We start from the raw sequence: 17,702 nt of genomic DNA, 5'->3' as shown, positions 1-17,702 counted from the left end.
TCTATATCCACATAGAAACTGCCTATTCTTCAAAGAAAGCCTGCAGCTTTCCTCCGAGAGCTTTTTCATGTTTCATAATGGAATTGTCTATTATTATACTATAACATCTGAATCCAGCAGATATATTTGCTCAGTTTACATTTTGTTTTATTGTATGTTTGCCAACATTTTGTTTCATTGGCAGCAGAAAGTTGTTAACTTGATATCCCAATATGATAACAGGATCATAACTTGGCTCGTTTTCCTTTGACTGAAATCTTCATTGTGCTTGTGTTTATATCTCCACAAAGCATCATAGTGATGGAAAAGCAGAAAAGAAATCTGACAACAAAAACCAAGCAGAAAGTCATCTGATCGCCAGCTGGAGGTAAGCGTCCTAATCGTGACTGATCATCAATCCAGCACCTATAATAGAAGAACAATAGGCAAAGTGGTAAGTAATTCTGTTAATGAGTAAAATGCAAAAAATAAACATACTATATAGTAGAATAGCTTAAAGATGACTTGAAAGGAACATTCCAGATAGAATTGATACAATGTCCTGCCTAGTGCTGGGAGCATGGGGTTCTCTTGTTGTTGTTTTGGAATATATGTGTCATGCTCCGCCCCTAAAGGCCATAAGTAGACATAACAGAGTGAACCAGCTTTGCCTAGAGTGTTCCTTTAAATGAATGACCCCCTTCACCTTCCTCTAGGCTCAAAACTAATATCACATTTGTCCCTTATTGAATTTCTGCTAAACAATTTCCGCATCGTGACAAGTATACTGTACTTATTATGATAAATAGTGGTGAGGAAATGAGTTCAGAAGGAACCAGATTGATTCCAAATGTTACAAAATTTGAAGTCAAATTCCAATCCGTTTTTTTTTTTTTTTGAGTGTGTGTGATTTGTACAGATGAGCGAACTTGCTCTAGAGTTCGCAGTAACACGAACGATCTGCATTTGAATCCCATTGCCTGGAGAAGTTGGACGCAGCCTGAGGACTGCCTGGAGAACATGGATACAGTATCCTCTAAAGTATACAGTGATAAATTTGACAGCCTAATTCTTTTAAGTGTTTCTGTTGTTACAAAAAACTTTTGATTTGTCAGAGTTTGGTTTGGGTCAGAGTGTTTAGACCCTGACCGGTCCTGAGAAAAAGCTGGGAGATACAACTTATGGCTATGTTCACACTATGTATATTTTCGTAAAACTACAGCCGTTGTTGGCAATTGCAACAATGGCCGTGATTAATACGAATATATACGTTATATTACTGTCTATGGAATCCCAGACGGAGTGTATACACATAGTATACCCACCGGCCGGGATTCCCAGCGGCGCCGTGACAAACTGACATGTCAGTTTTCTGTGACTGCTATTAATTGAATATCGGCCACAGAAAACCCAGTGCACAGTAATGTGCAGTGGGGAGTTCTGACGCGGCCCTAAAGATCATACAGGCTGGTATTGCAGTACCGACCGGGATGATCTTTTCTGAGACCAGCCGTTCTGTGACCCAGCCAGCTCACGGAACGGCCGGTCTCTTACAAGGTCTGAACATGGCCTATGGCTGTATCCATGTTTTCCAGGACTCCCTGGTGTGGAATCCAACTTCTCCAGACACTGGGAGTCAAATGCTGATCATTTGGGTTTGGAGAAGGTGGCTGAACCCAAACGGTTCTACAATTCTGCTCAACACTAGTAGGCACAAGACACCAGGAATACCCCTTGTCTGCTATTATAGTCTGTCCCTTTTCACACTCAGATCGTTACACTTTCCTACTTTTCAGTTTCCAAAATATCATCTTCAATAACTCACACTTGTTACCTAACATACTCCTCCTATAATCAATCGGTAGATGCCAGGCCCCACAATTCTTAATGTTAGGTTATGCTTGACTGGGGTGTATTGTGCATATTTTATCTATGGTGCAATGCAACTAAATGAACCCTCTTTCACTCACAGCTAATAATAAAAACAGCATAGACATAACAAACATTATAACAACAGTAGGATCACAAAATATGCAATAAAGTACAACGCTTCAGAGTTTCAAGAATGCAGAAGGCAATGTCCTACAACCGACACAATGACACAGTGGGACACTGCATGTAGATATAAATTCTTATTTTATCTGTCACTTTCTAATCCGAGTAGGACCTATATCTATACATTCTATTGCTCCAGGTAGAGTAGAAAGCCAGAACCTCAGTAAAGACCGATGCTGCAGGACAAGTAACAAGGGAAAGCAGGTACAGTAGCTGCAACAATGCATATTTATATGCTGACGTCAACTGCTAGAGGTCAACAGGCCTCCATTGTCCAGCAGATGACTCATAAATGCTGGAATAAAATTTTTTTTATGTTTCCAGGTACTGTATTTTGCCTCTCAATGGGAATATGAAGCATTAGACACTGTCAGTAATTAGGCTATTGTATTCAATGTCTGGTCCTGGAATTATAGGCCTATATAAATCCTGTAAAGCTATAGCTATTGCTTTTATCTGCCGTGAATGGATCGGTTCATAGGTAAGGAAAAGAAAAGAAGAAAATTCATATTAAACAAAGCGATTAGCATCAAAACAGCAGCAAAACAAGGAAATATTTCTCCATTTGCGCTGGGAATGGATAAGCTGCAGATATCATTTCCCAACAAACACCCATATGTTTAGCATGACGGTAAAGGGAAAGGCAGAGGACAATGAGCTGCAGAAGGAGGGAAGATCCTAATCTGAATGCCTTTGTAATGCACACTGGGCAGTAAATAGAGTAAGGTATGCTAAGAGAAAATATCTCTATCTGGGGATTCTAGGGATAGCAACAATAATAAAAAAGAGAAATGGTTTGTTGGGATGCATGGCGGCCTCCACCACCGCCTGTGTTTATACATAGAAAGTGCCTGCAGCTATTAGACTCACAATATAAAACATGGAATTTTACTGCGCTGGGAAACATACCATCATAACTAGCATCTTAGCTGAGCTGTAAAAGCAATCTATCCTTTTTTTTGTAATTTTTATGTTCCAGCTCTTAAATGTTTCATGATTTGGTGTCATCCAGTTTTTATAGCAAAGACACCGTCAGGTGGGAGGTTTGTGGATTCCTTTAAAATTTTAGTGCTTAAAAATCCTGGCTATAAATAGGGGTCTTAGATTGAAGATCACTCCGCAGAGTCCCCCGTGGTGCTTAGGCCCTGTTCATGTCACTTTTTGGGTGTGTGTGTGTTTAATTCTAGCGTATGTACCAGAGAAAACTCCCAACACATACAGTACCTTTATATTGTGACAGACACTTAACATCTGTCAACTATAGGGTTTAATGCCATCTTTAAATATGAACATTATGAGCTTTACATGATGGGGGAGATTTATCAAACATGGTGTAAAGGGAAACTGGCTCAGTTGCCCCTATCAACCAATCAGATTCCACCTTTTATTTTCCAAAGAGTCTGTGAGGAATGGAAAGTGGAATCTGATTGGTTGCTAGGGGCAACTGAGACAGTTTCATTTTACACCATATTTGATAAATCTCCCCCAATGTGTCCCCTATTATAGCCTATATGTGTTAAATGTTACTGCATTGGCCCTTTGAAATAGGCCAGCTCTATTATATAAGCTCCAATCTCTTCGATCAAAATATAGATGGCTCAACTATCTTGTAAGCAGGGCCACATTAACAACTGCTGGATTGTTAGTGCAATCCTTTACTTCAATCATTCTTTGACTGCATATCCCATTTACCAAGGTTGAAAGTTGTAGACTGTCACGGTCGCAGCGTTGTCCCATGCTTTGGGGTGCCACCGCATCCGCTCTGCCCGCTCTTCCTGCTTGGCAGACGCCAGACCCTTATGTGCCGGAATCCAGCACCACCATCTCTTCAGCCCTCCACGCTCCTTCTCTCTACTCCGCCACCAACACAGGTGCCCTTGCCCCCCAGGGCGCCGGCTGAGCAAAATTCAAAGGGACAGTGCATCCCTAATTTGTTGCATCAATCACCTCTACTATAAATTAAACTATAAATAAATATTTAAATATTAACTAATATATATAAGTTGCCTATGATTCCTGCCATTCCTGCTTCTAGCTATCCATGCTTCCTGCCTGACTGTTATCCCAGTTTCTGCCTACGTATCTCCAGTTGCACCTCGCCCGCTGCCACTAGCAAGCCAAGCCAGGGGTAGCGACCTGGGGTCACCTGCCACAGCAAGTCCATCCCGCCTTACGGTGGGCACTGATGAAGACCAGCAGCCCCTTAGACTCCGCTCCCTGGTGCAACTTACATCACTGGTGGTGGTACAGCGGATCCACGACTCCAGTCATTACAAAAAAAACATTTCATCAGCCAATGAATGAGTATTTACTTCGTTATTTGACCAATAATCACCTCATGTAAGTGATCAGTGATTTTCATGATGTGTGCATTAAATTTAAGCTATAATAGCCAATGTGGGACCAATACACTACATTAGAGATGAGCAAACCCTGAGCATTCGGGTTGAGCATTGAGGTTCGTCCAAACCTGAACACTCTGCATTTGATTACTGCTGGCTGAAGAAGTCTCAGAGGGAACACAAAGCTATAAGTTGGGAACAGCTGCCTGTAGGGCTCATAGACCGGGTTGTGTGGAGACACTGCACTAAATGTTCCCAGGAGCAAAGAGGCTTCCATCATTTTTACATGAAAGAAGTTTGGAACAACAAGGTCTCCACCAAGAGCTGGTCGCCCTACCAAACTAAGTAATCCAGGGAAAAAGGCCTTGGTGAGAGACGTGACTAACAACTCAGGTGCCACTCTGTGCAAATGGAAGAAACTGGCAGAGGGACCAGAAAGAAGCTTATCCTCAGTAACAGATAAATGAAAGCCTCTCTTGAGATTTAGAAAAAGCATCTAAAGGACTCATAGACTGCAAGAAACGAGATTCTTTTACCTCAATTCTAAGCATCATGTTCAAGGAAACCAAGCACTGTGCATTACTTACCCAATATAATCCCTACAGTGAAGCATGGTGGTGGCAGGATCATGCGGTGGAGGAGTTGGGGACAGGAAGGCTGGTCAGGGATTAAGGAAAGCTGAATAGAGCAAAGTCCAGAGATATTCCTAACAAAATGGGCTGAAGTTTCCCCTGTCAATGAGAGAATGACCCTAAACATACAACCAGGAGCGGCTTAGGGACAATTCTGCAAATGTTCAACCTGACAAAGCTTAAGAGAATCTGCAAAGAAGAATGGCAACCTTGTGGCATCATCCCCAAGAAGACTAGAACCTAGAATCGCTGCCGGACCTGCTTCACCGAGTACAGGCTCTGAATACTTCTGTCAATGTTTTAGAGGACCTTGCCCATTTAAAGTTGAATAAGGCGATGGATCCAGATGGTGTCCACCACAGAGTTCTTACAGAACTCTGCTCAGTGTGATTGCTGATTCTCCTGATTAGTAAATCGAGCACTGTTGGTGGCCAGACTGTATTGCTACGCTTTCTTATTTTAAACTATCCAAAGTAGTATTAACTAAGGTCCAATGCCCCCTCCCTCCCCCATCCCCCAAGAAATAATACATTATTTTAATTAGGACTCTTCTTTAATTTAAATTGTTACTTCCATCCACTTCCCCCGATATAAACGATTGCTGAATTCTAAGTCATTTACTTCGGAAGGTGTACAACCTGCTAAATGCAGCGAGAACATACATTTAAAGGTGTCAGTGGTGACCTTCAATTTGCAATTCGAGAGTGAGAGATTCTTCAGAAGTAAATCAACTGGAAGCTAAAGTAATTGATATGACGTTCCCTTGTGCCATTAAAACCATATCACAGCAATGTTCTGATCCGCTGTAAGCTCAATACTCTCTAAAAGTGACAGCTGAGCGTGCTGGGATGAAGCTACTGTTTCCATACAATGAAGAAAGAAGAATTTAGCACTTAATGTGCTGCATGATATTTGTCATACAGATTGGAAGGCGTCATTTACAAGTCAGAGAAACAATTGAGAGAAAAGGTTGAATAATACATGACCTTATGGATGGTTTCCCACACAGGTTTTTTTTTTTTTTTTTTATTTCATTCTATTGACACATCACCCGGATTTAATAGTACTTGATTAGTGGGGGTCTGACTACTCAGACACTAACCAATACTAGTTTTATGGAAAAATTTCCAGGATAACTTGTCATTTATTCATGTAAATATCTATTCATTTAGGGCTAAGTAGCCAAGTGGGTAGTCCTACTCAATGATTGACAGTTCAAGAGTTCCAACTGTTAGGTGAGATAAGGAAACCTTATTTACATCTGATTCTTTACTATTGGTCATCGGATTTAACTTGGTCCAAATACAAGGACAGCCCTCAAAACTGGCACATGACATTCTAAGGCAGTGATGGCGAACCTACTGTATAACAAGTGTATCAGCACTAACATGTGCAGCCAGAGAAGTATGGGGAGATGTTTTATCCTTGGTTCCTGCACGGCCAGGAGTAGTAACCAAGGATAAAAGATGTGCTGTAGTGTAGTAGATGCTCTGTGCCGGAGGGTTGTAGGCCGAAACAGCAGACCTCAGGAACCGAGGATGAAACATCCAATTTGGCACTTCCGGTTAGCCCGGGGATCTTTGATCTCACTTCCACCAGCGCAGCAACGTGAGCAGCAGAATACTACAGGGGACGCATCTCTGAGGACCCTGTGATTGCCATTACCAGCAACCACATACCAGTCATAACCACAGCAACCACCATCCAATCTACTGTTCTAGGGAGCTTCTAATTCACCATCATTACTGAGATAAGTGAGGGGGAGGCTGGGAGAGGCGAAGGCCTGTAATATGGTGTTATTTAAACTATAAATATCATTAAATTATGTTTTTTTTCAAGGTGACACACCACCTGAGTTATGCTCGTCTTTTACAGATTGTGGTTACAGAGTTGCTTTAATGTTAACACATCCTAGCCATATGCCATCACTTCTTATGATGGGGATATCTCTTTAAATGGGGTTGTCAACATTTGACAATCCTTTTTTGTTAGAAAGATTTCCTAAAAATAAGCTGATCACACATTCTGCATGGTGATTAGCTGCAATCTGCTGGAGAACCTGACAGCAAATATTCTATTCCCCCACACTGCCACCACAGGTGAAATTGTGTATTACAGGGTACGAAATAAAACAACACAGCTGAAGAAGTAACCGTAAAGCAACAATCCGGCAAAATAAAGAAGAAAATCCCAGCACTAATTCCTTCCATGCATGGGCACTCGAATATAATAGCAATCATTCACTGCTATGTGCTAAATCTACGACTGACATTCCAATGGATATTTTGGTATTGAGTCATCGGGTACAGTGTGTCTACATCTATTCCACCAGAATGAGCAGTTACATAACTGAAATCATTGGAGACAAACACAGAAAACATATGTTGTTGGCTGCTGATAAAGGAAAAAGCATATTACAGTGATTGAAGCCTGTTGATCGTGTACGTAATTTGTATAGTATGTAAAGAATTACCCCCGACAGATTAATGGCCGCTCCAAGCATAATTGTGTATTATCATGGAATGTACACTAACCAGTAAGAGTTGATTAAAATTATAAGTTTATCCAGCGACTGCAGGATTTACTTACCAGTAATATGGTAATGGCAGAATACTAGAAACTGGATACTAATGCAGATCACTATAAGGCTATGTTCACACTATATGTTATTTTTGAGTAATAAACAGACGCTGATTGCAATGGAATCAGTGTCTGTTCTTTACTGCAGGGGAAGTCAATGTAATGCCGCCTGCTGTATGCACACATTGTTATTTTACTACCCGTTCTTTAGAACGGGCACCACTTCCTACCACTTCCTATCAAATGACCCAAAGGTCCTCAATACCTCTGTGTAAGGATCAGCCCGACTACAGGAGGAGAAAGCCTGGGAGCTGTAAGTGCAGTGTATGTGTGTCAGTGTGTGTACATATGTGTCAGTGTAAATATGTATATGTCAGTGTGTGTACATATGTGTCTGTGTATATATGTATATAATGTTTCTGTGTCTCTCTCTCTTTCTCTCTCTCTCTCTATATATATATATATATATATATATATATATACACTATAGTGTCTGTAACACTGGTGTATGTGCACTGGCGGAACTACCGCCGTAGCAGCCATAGCGGCTGCTACGGGGCCCCGCCGCATCAGGGGGCCCGTGACGCGGGTCCCGTGCTCCTCCTGACCCGCCGACTCCTTTCCCCAACCATAGGGAAAAGGAGTCACTGGGCCAGGAGGAGCACGGGACCGACTGACAGCGCTCCTGTCAGTCCCCCGTCTGATGCGCGGCTGCCGGGGCTGTCGCGTCCTATCCCTGGCAGCGCGCGTATCATAGAGCTCTCTGTGTGCCGGAAGTCGCGGCCGCAGCACAAGCCTACAGAGAGCTCTATGATACGCGCGCTGCCGGGGATAGGACGCGACACCCCCGGCAGCCGCGCATCAGACGGGGGACTGACAGGAAAAAGGCTCGACGGGGGAGCGCGTTGTAAGGTGAGTTTGTTTGTTTTTTTTAAACCTGCTTTCCGGGGGGGGGGGGGGGGGGGGGAGAGAAGGGGGCATCTATAAGGGGGATGGGGAGAAGAGGGCATCTATAAGGAGGATGGAGAGAAGAGGGCATCTATAAGGAGGATGGGGAGAGGAGGGCATCTATAAGGAAGGGGGGGAGAGGGGGACATCTATAAGGAAGGAGGGAGAGGGGGACATCTATAAGGAAGGGGGGGAGAGGGGGACATCTATAAGGGAGGGGGGAGAGGGGGACATCTATAAGGAAGGGGGGAGAGGGGGACATCTATAAGGGAGGAGGGAGAGGGGGACATCTATAAGGAAGGGGGGAGAGGGGGACATCTATAAGGGAGGGAGAAGGAGGCATCTATAAGGGAGGGAGGAGAGGAGGGCATCTATAAGGGAGAGGGGAGAGGAGGCCATTTATAAGGAAGGGGGGAGAGGGGGACATCTATAAGGAAGGGGGGAGAGGGGGACATCTATAAGGGAGGGAGAAGGAGGCATCTATAAGGGAGGGAGGAGAGGAGGGCATCTATAAGGGAGGGGGGGAGAGGAGGCCATTTATAAGGAAGGGGGGAGAGGGGGACATCTATAAGGAAGGGGGGAGAGGGGGACCATCTATAAGGGAGGGAGAAGGAGGCATCTATAAGGGAGGGAGGAGAGGAGGGCATTTATAAGGAAGGGGGGAGAGGGGGACATCTATAAGGAAGGGGGGAGAGGGGGACATCTATAAGGGAGGGAGAAGGGGGCATCTATAAGGAAGGGGGGAGAGGGGGACATCTATAAGGAAGGGGGGAGAGGGGGACATCTATAAGGAAGGGGGGAGAGGGGGGCATCTATAAGGAAGGGGGGAGAGGGGGACATCTATAAGGAAGGGGGGAGAGGGGGACATCTATAAGGGAGGGAGAAGGGGGCATCTATAAGGGAGGGGGGAGAGGAGGGCATCTATAAGGGAGGGGGGAGAGAGGGCCATCTATAAGGAAGGGGGGGAGAGGGGGACATCTATAAGGAAGGGGGGAGAGGGACATCTATAAGGGGGGGGGGGCAACATAGGGGGAGAGGGGGCCATCTATAAGGGGAAAACATAGGGGAGAGGAGCACAACATAGGGGAGAGGGATATTATAAAGGGACAACATTGAGGGAGAGGGGAACATCTATAAAGGGACAATATAGGGGGAGAGGGGGCCATCTATAAGAGGACAACATAGGAGGGGCTATCTATAGGGGGGGGCAACATAGGGGGACCATCTATTAGGGGACAACATGGGGGGCATCTATAAGAGGGACAGCATGGGGGGCTTCTATAAGGGGGGCAACATAAGGGGGCTATTTATAAGGAGGGGCGACAGAGAGGAGGGCCATATAGGATGGTGCCAGTGTGAGGAGACTAATGTTTTTCTGGCAGATTCTGTGGATTTGTGGCTCGGAGAAGGAGATGGAGAAGAAAATGAAAAGGGAAGAACTCCGATCAGAGAAGACGTCCCCTGTAAGTCACCTGATATAACTGTACTGTAATTTATATGGTGTACAGGACCTGTGTAGAGCTGAGTGTGTTGATGGCGTAGTGGTCGATCGAGAGGGGGCAGGCGGGGGGGGGGGGGGGGGGGGGGGCAATCAAAAGTTTGCTAAGGGGCCCAGCCATTTCTAGTTACGCCCCTGTGTATGTGTGTGTGTGTGTGTGTGTGTGTATGTCAGTAGTTTCTCAAGTGATTGACAGGTTTGCTCCCAAAGATGTTCTGCAGCAGTTTTTATTAATGCTGGGCTCTAATAAAAGAAACTACCACTAAAAGAAAATGAAGCAGATCTTATTTCTTATTACACTTGGGGGATGATTTCCCTGTACATGGTCTATTCATGGTGTATATGTTATTACTAGTGTAATCACATTCCAGTGTGAGGCTATGTTCACACTACGTAAGTCTCCGGACGTAGCGCGTTCCGTGAATAAGCGGCTGGAGATTTACGTATTTTGCGTACAATGGAAAGTATACGATGTACGGCTGCACAGTTCACACTACGTAAGAACTTACGTCCGTATCGTACGCGGCGCTGTAAAATATGAACCAGACCATTGTTTGCGGACGAAAATGCCGTATATTACGCCCGTAGCGTAACATGCGGTCCCGTACGTAGTGGTGATTTCTTCATTTTGCAAGCTTTTTGTGTCGATCCAAAAGGTTCTGTGGGGTGTCTGGGGCTAGGTGAAGATTTCCAAGTAAAAGACCGCTGTCAGATCGCTACGTAGGGCGCTTGCGTAAATTCCCGGCCGGAGTTTAACACGTATATGTCCGTCCACGAAAATATGTGGCCGGACATATACGTAATGTGAACATAGCCTAAATGTGTATATGTCAGCAGTGTATTTGTATATATGTAAATGGTGCCTCTGTGTGTGTATATATGTGCGTCATTGTGTGTTTGAGAGTAGGCTATCTATGGGGGGTGGGGACGTACAGGATTCATGGGGCCCATACAGTTTTTTGCTATGGGGCCCTATGAATCCTAGCTACGCCCCTGGCGCTGGATAACCCCTTTAATAAGTTTTTGAACTCTGACTAATAGAATAATGCCATTCCCCTATAGTAAATGAGATTTCCCTAACAGGCACATGATAATATATATTCTAAGCTGGATACTTACTTATCCAATTTACTTAGTACTGTATGTTTCCACTTCCCGTCACTAGAATCCTCTGCCCTAGGTTTTACCACCTCCATGTTTATAGCAGTACTGTGTGTGGTGATGTCTAGTGATGAGCGATCACGTTCGTAAATGTTCGTAATTGTTCGCGTTTGCCGATCACAAACAGTTTGTTCTATAATCGTAACGGTTATAACGATCATTTTCAAACATATTCGAATGTGCGAAAGTTCATCTCACGATGTAGGCAACTGCGCAATTTACACTTTGCACCTGATAATTTGTACGCATGTGTGTAACTCTAGACTGAAACATACGGCGTAATTTATGCTTTGCATCTGTACGCATGTGCATAGACCGAAACATACCCTTTCTCTGTACATTTATTATTTGTTTGTGAATGTTCGGCGAACACGGTGCGATCATTTTTTTTTTTTTTATGTTCGTATTCGGGATCCGAACCGAACATCGGAATGTTGGCTCATCACTAGTGATGTCCTGTCCACAGCATCTGCTCATGGTGGCCAGTTTCCCTCATCTTTCTTAATGGTAAGTATTATAGCAATAAACATGGAAGTTCAGCGAAAGGTACAAGCAGATGGGGATCCTGGTTCTGATTGAGTTCCAGGAAGTAAGTAGACTAAGTATGGTCTAATAAAGTCAATAAACACATCAAAGTATACATCATAAAACATTTCTAAAAGTATTCCACTGCTGTAGCCCAAAACATGATGGGAATGGGAACTTATTTCCCTTCATTTAGCGCTGTTTGTTCACTGCATTACTCATGTCTGAAGAACTGTTACTGTACAGAATGTTTACCAGGTGATTACAGCAGCGTTATAGATGGGAGGCTGGTTAGATCAGCGGGCATTTCAATCAGTCGCCCCTGCTCTGGACCTCGGCTTCTCCATCATTGCAGGAGTAGAACAGCTTACCACTGAGTAATCGCCATTCCTACAGGGATAAACAGCGTCCAGAATGTTTGCACTGATCACCTCAATTGTCCAGGCTTTGATGAAGATCATGAAGTTTGGATTCTTTAAATAAAAACAATAAAAAACAAAAATAAAACGGTATTTTATTTTTAAAAAAATAATATAAGAATACAAAAAAGTACAGGAAAACTTCATAGCTGGTAATTTATAGTGGTTCTATTGTTGCCCACTTGTTATGAATTCTGTGTCCTATATATAATAATAATAAAAATTATTATTATTATTATTTTTATTATTAGTAGTAGTAGTCGTAGTAGTAGTAGTAGTAGTTTAGGGAAAGGCTCGTGGGCCAGTTTGGCTCCTTACCACAGTGTCCAACAAAACCAGAAGGTAGAGGTATGTTGGTTCTTCATATAGATGGGAGTCATAGAGGAGTAACCCACATGTCTCAGACATTAATGACCTATTTTTACCTGTTAAATCTCTCACGACTCCATCATCAAAGCTTTTGTGGTCTCATGCCAGACACCTCATACCAGCCTGTGACTTCTAATGCCATTTAAGGCGCCGACAGTAGGGATACAAGGGGGTATGATACAACGCTGTAGGCATCACTGATGCAATGTTAGGCTGGGTTCACACTACGTATATTTCAGTCAGTATTGTGGTCCTCATATTGCAACCAAAACCAGGAGTGGATTAAAAACACAGAAAGGATCTGTTCACACAATGATGAAATTGAGTGGATGGCCGCCATTTAATGGCAAATATTTGCTGTTATTTTAAAACAACGGCTGTTGTATTGAAATAATGGCCGTTATTTACTGTTATATGGCGGCCATCCACTCAATTACATCATTGTGTGAACAGAGCCTTTCTGTGTTTTTAATCCACTCCTGGTTTTGGTTGGAATACTGACTGAAATATACGTAGTGTGAACCCAGCCTTAGAGTTGCATCAGTGGTGCATAGAGTGACAGTTCAGTTTGACATATACGCAGGGCAATGAAAAAAAAAAAAAAAAAACGTCCAGCACTCCAATGCAATACAATACAATACAGAACGTAAACAGGAAAATGCAACAGCAACCTGCAAGTGCTAGGACTTATCGTATATATTCCCCCCATCGTACACACAATAAGGAACTCCTCTGATTTTTTTATGAGGTTGTTAGTAAACCATTTGATCAAATAGAGTGTACCATCTCACCAGTTAAGGTGACCTCAGAGAGATGGTTCCTAACACTGGCCTCTCTTGGGCTAATACTAAGCCTACAAAACTAGGCATGAAGGATACTTTATTGCCAGTTTTGTAGGCTTAATACTGTATGTACACAGGGCAGTCATTAGTTGGTACTGCAGCTGCCGCCTTACTAGCAGCAACTACTATTATAGCTACTTACAGTGTCAGGGAGATATGAACAACTGGTTGTGGGTCAGAGCACCATGGAAAATGGATGGGGGCTGAGAGTTTCACTATCTGTAGTCTCTTTTCTTTTCCCTCTACGTAAGACAGTGTTGGCTGGCTTGGAAGTATTAGACTTGGTGGGCCAAGTACTATATTCTAAATGCTGCTACTCCATTAAACCTACGTAACGATATCGGTGATTTGGGGGAGGTTCAGTACAAATTCTTTAAAATTCATTAAAATAAAATAATTCAGAGGTTTGATTGGAATAATTTCTTTAAATATATAAATCAATTATCACTTTGGTTACTGAACAGAAATGAGTACATTTGTGAAAATATGCTTTCCCAGCAGACCACACTAGGGCAGGTTTGATATAATGGAGCAGTATTCTGAGCCTGAAAGACAATGAAGGTCAAAAGGGGAAATCTTTATTGCGGCTTCCATTGGCTTGTATTGATAACTACAGCCCCAGTATAGTAAATATGTAGATTGATCAAGTATCAAAGTGTCAATAGGTATTTGCCCCAAAATCCCTTATGATTATTTATGCACTTTTTCACCATTTTCATATTTTATGCAATCTTCTACTTACACGTTTGTTTAAAGAGAACAATCTGTCTTCATGCAGATATTTGCAGAAATGTATGTGTTACCACCCCAGTGACTTTTTGATATAATACTATGATGGTAAATAGGAAAAAAGCAAAACGACTTACTAGGGTCAATATTTGACTTGGATTGTATTCTGGTGAATTGTTGAACAGATTCTTTGTTCTCACAACTTGTAATATTTGTGGCGGCTTTTTCTCTGGGTTAGAGTAAGTTAGCACTACTAATGCTGGGTGGGGGTCCTTCTCTGAATGCCACTATTGTTGGGCTGCTGGTGTTCTTAGAGAAGGAACTAATGTACTAATAGTCTAAGGGAAAAAACTAACAAAATAAAATAAACAGTTTTACCTAAACCCCTGGTGGTCTGAGGCAGTAGAAGGGTTAATATTTAATACCTGGTGTCCAGTAACAAATCACCTTCCTAGGCTTTTGCACTGTTGTCGTTGTAACTTCCCGTAACCTACCCACAATGATCTTAGAGATCCTCATAGTTCTGTCTATGATTGGGCAGAGCAACCTGATCACTAAGGAGTTTACTCACCTGCTCAGCTCCCTATCCCTTCTCTTTGTTCTGTGTTTCTGACTCTATTGCCTACCTCAACTTTGCTTATTGCCGCCAGCCCTGACCTTTTGCATTGTACATCGACTATCCACCTGCTTATTGTTTTTATACTGTGCCGCCCGACTGTTGCTGACCTGGTTTGTCTGACTTCTCTTATTGTGTTTGTTTGTCTGTCAGTGTCTTGTGTTCCACATATCTAGAGTAGGGAATGCTGTTTTGGCAATTAGGCAGGGACAGTGGGCGGGACTAGTCAGGGACTAGAAGTCTGCATATTTCACTTATATTTTGTGCCACTAATTGTAATTTGCAATGGCAGACTTAATTTTTCCATAAAATATGCAGCAAAATCGGGAAAAAAAAAATTTGCTCAGGGGGTGTTTAGACCATTTGCCCTATGGTAAAACTGACATGTTATCTATGTTCCCCAAGTCAGTACGATTACAACAATATGTAACTTTTAGTTTATTTGATGGCTTTTAAAAAACATTTTAAAAAAATCTAAATCTCCTTAAAATCGCTCTATGTCCATGCTTATAAGCCTTTTATTCTTTGGTCTATGGGGCTGTGTGAGGTGTCATTTTTTGCGCCATGATCTGTCCTTTCTATCGTTACCTTAATTGCGTATATGCGACTTTTTGATAAATTTTTATTACAATTTTTCTGGATTTGATGTGACAAAAAATTTGAAATTTTGCACTTTGGCGGATTTTTGCGCTTACGCCGTTACCATGTTATATGTTCACTTATTTTTTTTTATTTATAAAATTCGAAAAGAGAGTGATTTAAATTTTTATTAGGGGAAGGGGGTTTGTATTAATGATTTTTTGTTATATACAGTAATATGAAGTCCTCTGGGGGACTTCTATATACACAGCATTTACCTCCCGTTGAGATCAATGCTATGTATATAGTGAATATAACAGAGCACCGATCCATTAGCTTTATTGGTCTGGTCTGCAGCAGACCAGATCAATAGAATACCGAGCCGTCATTCTGATGCTGAGACCCGGCAGGGTAATATGAACAGATCACCCCTCCGTGATCACATTGCGCCCATTAGACCACCACTGAGGGGGGGGGGAAGACATTTAGATGCAGCTTCCAGCTTTGACAGCTGCATCTAAACAGCTCATTAGCAAGAGTGGCGATTGAACCGCGCTCGCTAACTGCCGCACTCCCAGGCTTTTAATAGCAGCCGTGATCGCAGCATTTCAGAGCAGGGTCGTGGCGCGGCCCCTCTCTGAACTCCCCTACCCAGGACATACAGTTATGTCTTGGGTTGTGAAGGGGTTTAAAAAAATCCGAACTCTTCCAGTACTTATCAACCGCTATATGTCCTGCAGAAAGTGCTATTCTTTTCAGTCTGGAGAGGAGGAGAAGTTTACTATGGGGATTTGCTGCTGCTCTGGACAGTTCCTGACAAGGACAGAGGTGGCAGCAGAGAGCACTGTGTCAGACTGGAAAGAATACACCACTTCCTGCAGGACAAACAGAAGCTAATAAGTACTGGTAGACGCAAAGTTTTTTAGTAAATTAAAAATCTCTGGCACCAGTTGATTTGAAAGAACAACATTTTTTGGTGAACAACCCCTTAAACCCCAGCAGCAAATCAAGCTGCCTATTCTATGAGCTACCCCTAATGATAAGGCTTGTAAGTATGGCAGACCATAAGCAACAGAACAATATTTTTTTTTACACAAAATTACCAGAATTTTGCCCAAATTGCGCAAATTAAATCTTGAAGGGCTAATCACAGTCTTTTCTATGGTTAATAAGGTGTCTTGGCCAGGAAGCGTGGTTCCCTTTAAAAACAAAAAAGAAAACAGTGTTTGACTGGTAAAACACATGGACTGGATGCCCGTAAGCTAAAGTGACACCAATATGCAAAATAATACAACACTCTTGAAGTCTCTCCTATTCACAGAAGAAAACATATTCCTTTAATTGCCAATTTGAATATACAGTCCTATACTTTCCAGCGTTCTCTTTGCGGGAATGAACAATCTGACCTTTGTTTGAAGCAGGAATGTTTAGTATGAGCAAATCCGAACACATCACACACTCCTAATGAGGAGGAAAAATGGAGCACAAAGCATTGTGTTTATTTGTGTAGAAATTCATAGACTCAGCATATGAAAGAACCCGAAAGTGCGCAGTCCTCTGCTCCAAGTTATCACGGCACGAATCACAGCGATATTCTGTTTAGATGGTAATTAAGGCTCTGTATAGAAATCTTACTAACAGCTTCTTGCCAAGTTTCTTAGAACTACAATATTACATTCCTGGTCAGGCTATGCTAAATAAATGCTGGCGAAAGAATTCTTCAAAGAAAATAAGCAGTTCTTCTAATATATTATGGTATGATATACAAGGATGTATAGAACATAGAGGCAACCATTGTGACTGCTGTGGGGCCTGTGAGGCCTATGGTAAATGGCTGCCACACCAGTCCACAGGTTGTGTGTGATATTGCAGCTCATCATCATTAACTTTAAGGCTATGTTCACACAGTGCAATGAATTCAGAAATCTACGGCAGTAGTGCCATTGAAAACAATGATTGTAGGTTTCCAAATGTATTAAGTTCTATTTATTTCAATAGAACAATGGCTGTTGTTGTGCACACGGCCATAGGACCAGCAGACTTGTATGGTTGGAAAAGAATGCTCCTACGGACGATAATTCATTATTGGCCAGAGGAACACATAATACAGCGGCCGTTATTTGACACTGAAAACAACGGCCGTGTCAACTATCGTACGTTGTATTGCAATGTGTGAATATAGCCTAAAAGAGTTATTTGGTGAGCAAGAAAGGTTCTACCTCTTCTGCTCTCCGGTGCTTCTCCCTCTGCCTGTCTGTCCAGGTAACTTCTGCAGACAAGATGGGGAGGGAGCATGTTGTGGGTGCTGTGGGCATTACATACGGAAGAAACCACGCCCACACACAATGTACAATAGCTGCCCGATAGCGCCACAACATTGGTAAAACCAAGAAGATATTGATCACTGCCCGCTACATGATCCCGCCTC

The 17,702-nt window shown here is 42.7% G+C and overlaps 1 long non-coding RNA gene across 1 annotated transcript; it reads right to left on the bottom strand.

Annotated features, from left to right (window-relative positions):
- Positions 1-207: 207 nt before the first annotated feature.
- On the bottom strand, positions 208-16,453 carry LOC138800377 (uncharacterized). The gene is made up of 4 exons (XR_011364446.1): positions 16,378-16,453; positions 14,217-14,417; positions 12,092-12,193; positions 208-405 (listed from the first exon to the last, which is right to left on the bottom strand). It is a non-coding gene; the product is annotated as an uncharacterized lncRNA (long non-coding RNA).
- Between the last annotated feature and the right edge of the window lie 1,249 nt (positions 16,454-17,702).

The sequence above is a fragment of the Dendropsophus ebraccatus genome, chromosome 9 (assembly GCF_027789765.1).
Source record: "Dendropsophus ebraccatus isolate aDenEbr1 chromosome 9, aDenEbr1.pat, whole genome shotgun sequence".
Lineage (NCBI taxonomy): Eukaryota > Metazoa > Chordata > Amphibia > Anura > Hylidae > Dendropsophus > Dendropsophus ebraccatus.
Note: the sequence above shows the minus strand (reverse complement) of the source record. Positions and strands in the feature narration are given on the sequence as shown.